Here is a 9,396-nt window from a genome sequence, read left to right as displayed (position 1 = left end):
AAAAGAAAGCAAATCTCCAATTCTCCGATTCCTTGATTCACTCTGCATTTTCCAGTTACTGAAATTCACTACGTAGTGGTCGCTTCGCTTCAACGTCCGCAGCTTAGCCTGGAACTACACTGCGGCAACCTGCCGGCTGTCGCCACTGCTCCGTTCGACGATTGCACGCGAGCAGCACACGTGCAGCGCTGTGTGCTCATGAGCCGCGTGCTACGTTTGCTCGCCCCTGAACTAAATGAAGAAGTTAAGGACTGTTTATCTGTACAGGCGGCAGACGCCTATGACTTTGGAATACTAGTGCTTTTAGAAAATATGGGAACTATGCATAAAAATAGAGAAACATGTAAGGAACTAAATAAAAACATGTTTTGAAAAAAATCTGTGATATTTTACGTTTCATTTGAAATCGGACCTTACTTTCCTAGTAATCATCGTATTACACAATTTCAGAACTATCACTAGCAGCAGTAACATCCACAAAATATATGGAAGTATGCGTTTGGAGCAATATTTGAAGTGAAACTGCAAGGTAATATTTACCTTAGGAAAGACAGATGCCGGACTGAAATAATCCTTAGGAAGAGTGGTTCACCCGTGGAGGAGGTACATTACGCAGCTTCGGTTTTAGCAGTACGTGAATATTACTCGTCAGTATGAGGCCCATACCAGAGAGGAGTGCCAAACGAAATAGAGAAAAACCAAAGAAGAGCAACAGGTTTTGTCACAGGTTCGTTTAGTAAGTGCGCAAACTTTACAGAAATGCTCGGCAGACTCCAGTGGTAGCCGGGACAAGAGAGGCGTTGCGTATTATGTTGAGCTTTATTGATCAGATTTTGAGAGCTTACTTAAGTGGAAGGGTTAATCAAAATATCGCTTCCTTCTACGTATATCTCGCCATAAGATGATGAAGATTAAGCTTGGAAACTTACATTTAATTCCTATGAAGATCAAGAAGCTTTCGCTACTTTTTTGAAGAAATGTCCACGGGATTAGGACCTCTTAGAAATCAAGAAAATGTCAAATTGTCGTAGAACTTTGGCGGTCTAGCTGTGCCTCGAAAGACTTTCGTTCATGTACAATTTTATTTTTGATAAGCGTAACAGACCAGTTACAGGTTAGAAATGTGGGTTTTAGTGCTCTCAAATACTTCAGTCATGGTAACGAATCGTGAACGAAGTCTTTCGCGAGGGCACTATTGTTTAAAACGTTCTCGGACTCCTTGCCGCATTAGTACAGGGTAAAACCTCGAGCTTTCGACGATTACAATGGTTCAAATGGCTCTGAGCACTATGCGACTTAACTTTTGTGGTCATCAGTCGCCTAGAACTTAGAACTAATTAAACCTAACTAACCTAAGGACATCACACACATCCATGCCCGAGGCAGGATTCGAACCTGCGACCGTAGCGTTTCGACGATTACGTCCGTCATCTTCGTCAGGAGCAACTGACTCACAAACCTGCTACTACTGTGGTGGCCTTATACAGCCCAAAGCCGTATTCTGATTGGTCAGTAATTACGTCATGCTGTCGCAGATGGTGTCAACGACTGCGCTAGTGGTGTCACCGCTACCGCCATAGCGTAAATATTGCAACGAGTATCTCTAGCCCTTCTCTGCATCGACAGCTAACTTCCACGCACCTCTAAGATTATATCCGCTGTCGGGATTACAGAGTTTCTCACAAATTATTAATTATACAGCCTCTTTAATTACGGAATCCCAATATGTAGGAGCCTGGAACAAAACTTTTGTTTCGTCGAATAGTACTTTATGTTTGTTTGAGGGGTGTGCTCAGCAACTGCAGATTGCTCCAGTTCGCGATTTTCAATATGCCGTGGATGTTCTGCACAGCGGTCGGAAACGGTGCAGAGGAACTGACCGATGTAATTGCTACCGCATTCGCAAGAGATGATGCAAATTCCAGCGATCCTGAGGCCGAGATGTCCTTAACAAAGCGTAGCATATCATTTATCTTCTTAGGAGGTCGGAAAATAGAGCTGATACCTCGTCTAACTAGGATTCTGCCTATTTTTCTGGCTGCAGCGCCGCAGAAGTGGAGGAATGCAATCGGCGGCTCATTACGTGAATGTTCAACATTTTCACGTTTCCTTTTCTTGGAGAAGGAACACGGGTGCGTATTCCTTCGTGTGATTCTCTAATCGCTCACTAGGTTGAAATAGCGACAAGAAATCATCATATGTTCCTAGGTACACTTATTCTACAGGTACAACACACTCCCCTGTTGTATAAGCACAATAAGTAAAATTTTAATGGTCAGCAGTGTATATACAATGTGTATAAAATACTTTGAAAGATTTATGAGTTTGTTTTAAAAATTGTGATTTTAGAATTACACGTACCAGAAAATTTGCGTGTGTCATGAGGTAATAATTCTCAGATTGCTGTATTTCATGCTTCAGTAAATTACATAATTTGTTTCGGAGAAATATATTAAAAGTGATGTACTACGGTAAAGTGAATAGCCGTGTTCACAGTGGAAGCCCTTACTGATTAACTACAAGTAATTAAATCAGTAACATTAAGGCTTCAGCCGGAGAACGCAAGTAGTCGACGGTAGAACGGTGACTGCCCCTCTGCATGATTCGCAAGCTTGATCTGATACACACTGCAAGGCTGGAAAGAGATCCGTTCTTGCATAAAGATATGTAATAGGCTGACGCTTAGTGTATCAGAAAAGACACTTGTGGGGGATTATGTGTCTTGAGGCAACTTCCATAAAAATATGCTTTAGGGGCGGAATAGCTTTGTGTCATATTTGTCGTTACTACTGTAGTGCGAAAGTGTTTGGAATTTATAAAACTTTTGTGCATGTGGTATATGCTGTCAGATCAAAAGTATCCGGACACCTATTAGTGAACACTAATATGGGGTGTGTCCATCGTTCGCCTCTATGGCGGCTTAAATTTGTTGTGGACACTTTCAATGACGTGTCTGAACGTTTGTGCAGCAGTGGCTGCTCATACCTCATCAAGAGAAGAAACCAGAGAAGTTAATGATTTGTCTTTCGTGGGGCACCACAGACATACAGATGGTTTTGAAAGAAATTTCCCCACCTGAATGTTAATTGTTCGTTTATTTTACACGATAATGATTACTGCTTTGTAGCTATTCTCAAGTACATGTTGAAACGTTAAAATATGTCTGAATGTCTGTGACATGCCATCGTAAAAAATAAAAATAAAAGAAAAAAAAGAACCTGGTCTTATAACAGGATACAAGTACATATCGAAGACACATAACGTGTATTCGTATCCGTTAAGAAAGTACAGATGGCACGGATGTATGTTCGAGCCGTTATACACTAAAAGTGTTTGAATTATATCGGCGTGGAAGTAAGTTTATCTGTAGAGAAAGAAAGTGTGGTACAACAGATCCTTGATCGTATCAGACTTCTGTTTCGATATAATCTAAAACAAAGTGAATATCACGTTTGGATAGTTTGCAAAGCACATTCGTGATATATTGTTGATACGTCTGACGAGATGAATGCCGTTATCTTTAAAATGCACACTGCCTCCCGGCCTCGGCAGTACACAGCGCGTGTTTTTAGGGCTGGCTTACCTCAGTGGGGATTGTTAGAGATTAAATCGGGTCTCATGTGTCACGTGAGGGCCATTAAAAATGGTGCGTTGCGTGTTAATGGCGTTTGCTACGCTTTTGCACGTAGCTGTTTTCCGTTTAGCTGAAAGCCTTTCTCGTGGATGAAGACCCGACGGATAAAGGGGCATGTTTAACACAGTCGTATGCTATAACATTTACGACGAGTAGTTATGAAGTGTCATCATTTAAAAAGTAAATTTTGTTTCTTTGAAAGCACATCTCTGCGGCCGTGATAGACACTGAAAATTGCACTCCACGGAAGAGCAGCCAAAAAGTAATGACGCATCTCATTATTAAAGTTGAGTATCGTGCGGTAACTCGGTTTCGAATGCAGTGGCAATGTTGCAACTGTGTCTGACCAGTCCTTTAGGAATCTCGATTGTTCTATTTCTAGACCTTAGTAACGGGCTGCAGCATTTTGTTTCGCCTCCTCTAGCGAACGTGCTCAGTACGGTGGTGCGGGGTTTGAATGTGTACCAGCCCTCCAGACAAGTACTTGCACAAAAAAGTAATTACGTAACTTTAAATTTTAGAGATACCTGAAACATGTAATAGTCCTTATAACCTGTTTTGCGTTAATTGGACTCTATAACCCTTGTATAGTATCCTATACAAGTGTAGCTATTATTAATAGCTTTTGTCCAATAGAGCAGTCACGAAGAACTTCTTCACCGCTGTAAAGAAATCATTGCCTTAGAGCTGCGTATGTTCGACGTCAACGTGCAATAACCATTCACAGAGGGCAAGTGGCATCACAACGAGTGGAGGGTATATAAAGCTTGTCAGAGGGATGGGGACGCGGAGGACAGTACAGTCGTTGTCAAAATGCAGAAATGGAGCAACTTATCTGAGCACCAAAGCGGCGTGGTAATTGGATTTCGAGCCAAAGATGATAGAATTTCCGAAAGGGCTAAGTTTGTGAACTGTTCGCGTACCGACGTGGTTATACCGTGCATGGCAAAATTGCGCTATCCAAAGGACGCGCTGAGGTGGTGCACTATGGGCAGGGATGAACGACAGCTGCGGAGACGTGTACTGGCTAACAGGCGTGCAGCTGCAGAGGAACTGACAGTCCAGATATAGCAACGGGCTACCAACAGAGTATAATCAATGAATGTTCGGCGAACGTTGCTGCGTTTCGGCCTCCGCAGCAGGCGCCTGGTTCATACCCCCATGCTGACTGCCGTTCTCGGCAATGAAGCCTCGACTTTTCACGGCAATACCCCAACTGCACGTCAACTCAGGGTGACAGGTGGCCTTTGCAGATGAATCATGTTTTCTGCTCCATCGGACAGGACCTTGCAACAATCGTCAGGAGGGTCCAGGCTGGAGGAGGGGGCGTTTTGGTCTGAGGAAAGTTTTCGTGGCATATTTTGTCATTCTGGAAGACGCAATAGATCAACACATCTACTTTTGGGTACCTGCACACCCCTACATGCACTTTGAGTTTTCTCGGCAGTATGGCATCTACCACCAGTGCACTGCAACGTTTCACACGGCTCTCAGCGTGCGTTCGTGGTTCGAAGAGCATCAGGATGAACTAACAGTGTTCTTCTAGCCACCAAACTCCCCGCATTTAAACCCAATGGAGAGCCTGTGGGACCTTCTCGACCAGGGTATTCGCACCATGGATCTTCAACCGAGAAACCTAGCCAGCTGGCAACGGCACTGGAGTCCGCATGGTAACACATCCCTGTCGACACCTTCCAGAACCTTACTGATTTTCTTCCTGCACATCCGTGCTGCAAAAGCCGGACATTTAGACTTTTCGCAGGTGGTCACATTAATGTGGCTGGACCATGTACAACACTTTTATCTGGGTATCATCGAGCCTTTAATGTTTCCATTGCTTTAGGACTAATACAACGCCGCGTTGAATTGTATTGATCAAATTGCTCTCACTAGTGCTGAGAAATGAGTTAGTATGTATCAGGACCTACTGATAAATCAACAGAGACTACATCCACTAACGAATTCCTGGCCGGTGTGGCCGTGCGGTTTAGGCGCTTCAGTCTGGAACTGCGTGACCGCTACGGTTGCAGGTTCGAATCCTGCCTCGGGCATGGATGTGTGTGATGTCCTTAGGTTAGCTAGGTTTAAGTAGTTCTAAGTTCTAGGGGACTGATGACCACTGCAGTTAAGTCCCATAGAGCTCAGAGACATTTGAACCATTTTTGAACCACTGACGAATTTGTAGCAGCTAAGGTTGACATTTGTTAGTTCAAAAAGGGCTGACAGAGATTACCCAAATTCAGGAAAATGACGGCGTAGAAAAATAAATGAAAAAAAAGTATTAATTGCGGATCCCCTGATAAATACTCAATTCGAAGACGTTAACATAAATAACATAATACCGAGGATAACACTGGCTTGGAGACTATTGATTGAATATCACACGAAGAAACCAAACGTATATTCCTGCTTTGTAATAGTTTATGCGTGCAATGACAAGGCAAGATTTTGCCCCTTTGACAGACTGAAACGTCAATAAAAATAAAAAAAAAAAATAAAAAAAAAAAAAATAAAAAACCGGTTGTCATGTAGTAAAGTTCCGACTTTGTAGAAGGTGGTTTTTGGTTTACATGATTGTACAACTTTTAATGTGATTCATCGCGAAATGAATCACGAGGTGTTCCACTTATAGTGTTTCATTTATGAGCCTTTAGATTATTTAAAAAAAAAAAATATTACGAGTGCAGACCTGCCGTGGCAGTTATATCTCTGCTAGAACAATCAGTCATCCACAGAAGCTGTATTGTACTGATATTTTAGAGTTCATTGCTACTTATTACCACCACTCGCTGATTCGTATGTGTTAATGAAATAAAACGTAATACTATTCTAAACCCATTTTCTCTATCGATGACTAAGTTAAAAAAATGTGTGTCATGCTAAGGTCATCAGTACCTAAGCTTACACACTACTTAACCTAAATTATCCTAAGGACAAACACACACAGCCATGCATGCCCGAGGGAGGACTGGAACCTCCACCGGGACCAGCCGCACGGTCCATGACTGCAGCGCCTGAGACAGCTCGGCTAATCCCGCGCGGCTGATGATTAAGTACTGAATTAGAAGGAATATCAGTTACGCCATGTATTGGTAACTAAATAATAAACACTGTCATTTAATGCAGTTATCGTCTTTAAATATTTCACAGAAAAATCTATACCTATAATATTTAGCAAAATGCAGCACATGAAGCAATATGCAAAAATACTTAAAGAGCCTTTAGCTATGTTGATAAAGTAATGCTGTAGTATGGGGTGTTTCGTATTATTATCTGGTCTCTTTTTTGTGATGAAAATCAATTCTTTGATTGTTTAGCGACCTCCACCTTGTATACAGGTCCGATACCCAACATTACGTCTATTGTCATATAAATTTAGATTTTATAAAGACTATTAACGCCAGGTGGAACGGAGGATGTGTAATACTACAAGGGGCAGTCAAAAAGGAGAAAGTTGAAAAAAGTAAGTAAACTGTTAATTATTTCGAAAATAATCACAATTAATGGTACTATTTTTATCCCAATGTGAGACAAAACAGTGAGTAACTTTACAGAATAATGTTTGCGGTTGTCTACGGAATCATGATTGTACCTAGCTATGGCTTCTTTGTCGGAAGCAAACCAACGGCCAGGTACGTCTTTCTTCAGGGCTCAAAAATTATGGAAATCGCTTGGGACGATTTCAGGACTCTTGGAGGATGTGTAAGATCTTCCCAGTGGAACTTCTGAAGCGTATTCGAGAAAGCTTCAGCACCATTTTGGCGAGAATTATCCTGCAAACAGAATGATGCCGTTCATCAACATTGACCGTTTGGATTCGATGGCCCGCTTCAGTTTTTGATAATATCTACACACCGCTGTGCGTTAATAGTGGCACTGTGTTCCAGAAAGCCAATGAGCGGCGGGCAGTCAAAGAAAAAGGTCATCATGATTTTCCCGCAGCTTGCATGCCTGTTGTTTCGACAATGCTGAAGAAGTTTCTCTGGAAAGCTCTTACACATCCTTCGTACAGTCCCGGTCTCAGCCTTCTGATTTCCATACTTTTTGAGCCCTGAAGAAAAGTATTCGTGGCCACCGCTTTCCTTCGGACGAAGAGATACATGCCTGGATACAATCGTGGTTCCATAGGCAACAGAAAAGATTTTTCCATGAAGGCAGTGCATCTTGCCTCACTGTGGAATACATTTATTAACTGTTGTGTCGACTACTTTTGAAATAATAAAATATTTACTTACTTTTTTCCATGTGTCTCTCTTTCACTTGCCTACCCCTTATATTTGTGAATTACTGTCACACCTGAATATGGCAGTTAATAAGCTGAAAGGGGCAATGTGAATGTTTATAGTAATTAGTGGCTACCTTGACTTGATATATTATTATGTGAATATAGCATTACAACGTAGAATTTGTGGTTTCACAACTATTACTGAAAGAGACTGCTTGAATGGTACATTATCCACTTGCAACTTTCATAATACCATCAACCTACAGAAACATGAGTGGACCAGGTGTATCAAAGATTGTTGCATCCTCCGGAGATCCCCAAGCGTTGCCGAAAGCAGATAGCTACGACCTGTTGAAAAGCAGCAGCAGTACACAGAGTACTTGCTGTATGAATTAGTTCTCCGAAGAGCCACCACTGATAAAAACTGAAGAGACCAAGGATCGACAAAAGTGCAGACAATGGTCCTCTTACACCTATCCAAATGTCTAGATACATACTGGCAGATATATTTCAAATATATAGTTAAAATGTGCTGGAGTGTCATCCTGCATCTACCACGTGATTTTTATTGTTTCCTGCAACATATTTTGTGGGAAGTCTGTAAGAGTACGTCCTTAAGATTACTTTTTTTGGTAACATCACAAGAGGTGTTTCAATAACAACTAAAAAATGAAATATTTCCACCCACAAGTTTATCCGAAGCTTTTTCTGTGTTCAGATTTGAGAATCAGTCCCTGCAGTTCACCCAAATGTTTCTGAATCATCTTGAATCTGTGTTTCAGAAGTTAAACATTTTTTGTTTCTGGTTAAAATAAACTTGCAAATTCCACCTGGGCCAAGACAGGTGTATACACCCTAAGGAAAAAAAAAATCACACACTACAAAGGAATTATGAGAAGAACAACGAGACGGTGCCTAGTGTATCGTCGACGTTCTGATGTGCTGTGAAGGTGTCACTGGTGGCAATAATCATATTTCGTGGCAAGGCCCTTTTGGTTGTCGTGCGCGGCACCATTACAGCACACCAGTACGTCGACGGTGTTTTGCACACCGTTTTGTTGGTCTCGAAGGAAAGCCATCCTGGGCTTGCATGTCAGCGAGATGTTGCCCGCTTGCACACAACGAGAGTCCCTATTGCTTGTATTCGTGCTTGCCAGCAAGATCGCCGGATCTCTCGCCATTTGAGGAAATTTGGAGCATTATGGTCAGGACTTTCCAACCATCTCAGGATTCTGACAGTCTAACGGGCAGTTGGACAGAATTTCGCACTATGCGTCTGAGGAGGACATTTAATAACTCTGTCAATCAGTGCCAAGCCGAATTACTGCTTGCATAAGGGGTAGAGGTAGATCAACGCGTTATCGATGTTCTCAATTTGTGAAGTTCTTCCTCTTGAATACATAATTCAGTTTTTCTGAAACTGTAATCATTTGTTTGTCTGTACATGCACATCAAACCTACCGGTTTCTATTCCATTCGCATAATTCCTTTGCGGGGCATTTTTTGTCTTCTACTGTATAAGAGTAGGTCCTCTGCA

This window comes from Schistocerca nitens, chromosome 4, assembly GCF_023898315.1.
Source record: "Schistocerca nitens isolate TAMUIC-IGC-003100 chromosome 4, iqSchNite1.1, whole genome shotgun sequence".
Classification (NCBI taxonomy): Eukaryota; Metazoa; Arthropoda; class Insecta; order Orthoptera; family Acrididae; genus Schistocerca; species Schistocerca nitens.
The sequence above is the reverse complement of the archived record's forward strand: the minus strand, read 5'-3'. Positions refer to the sequence as shown.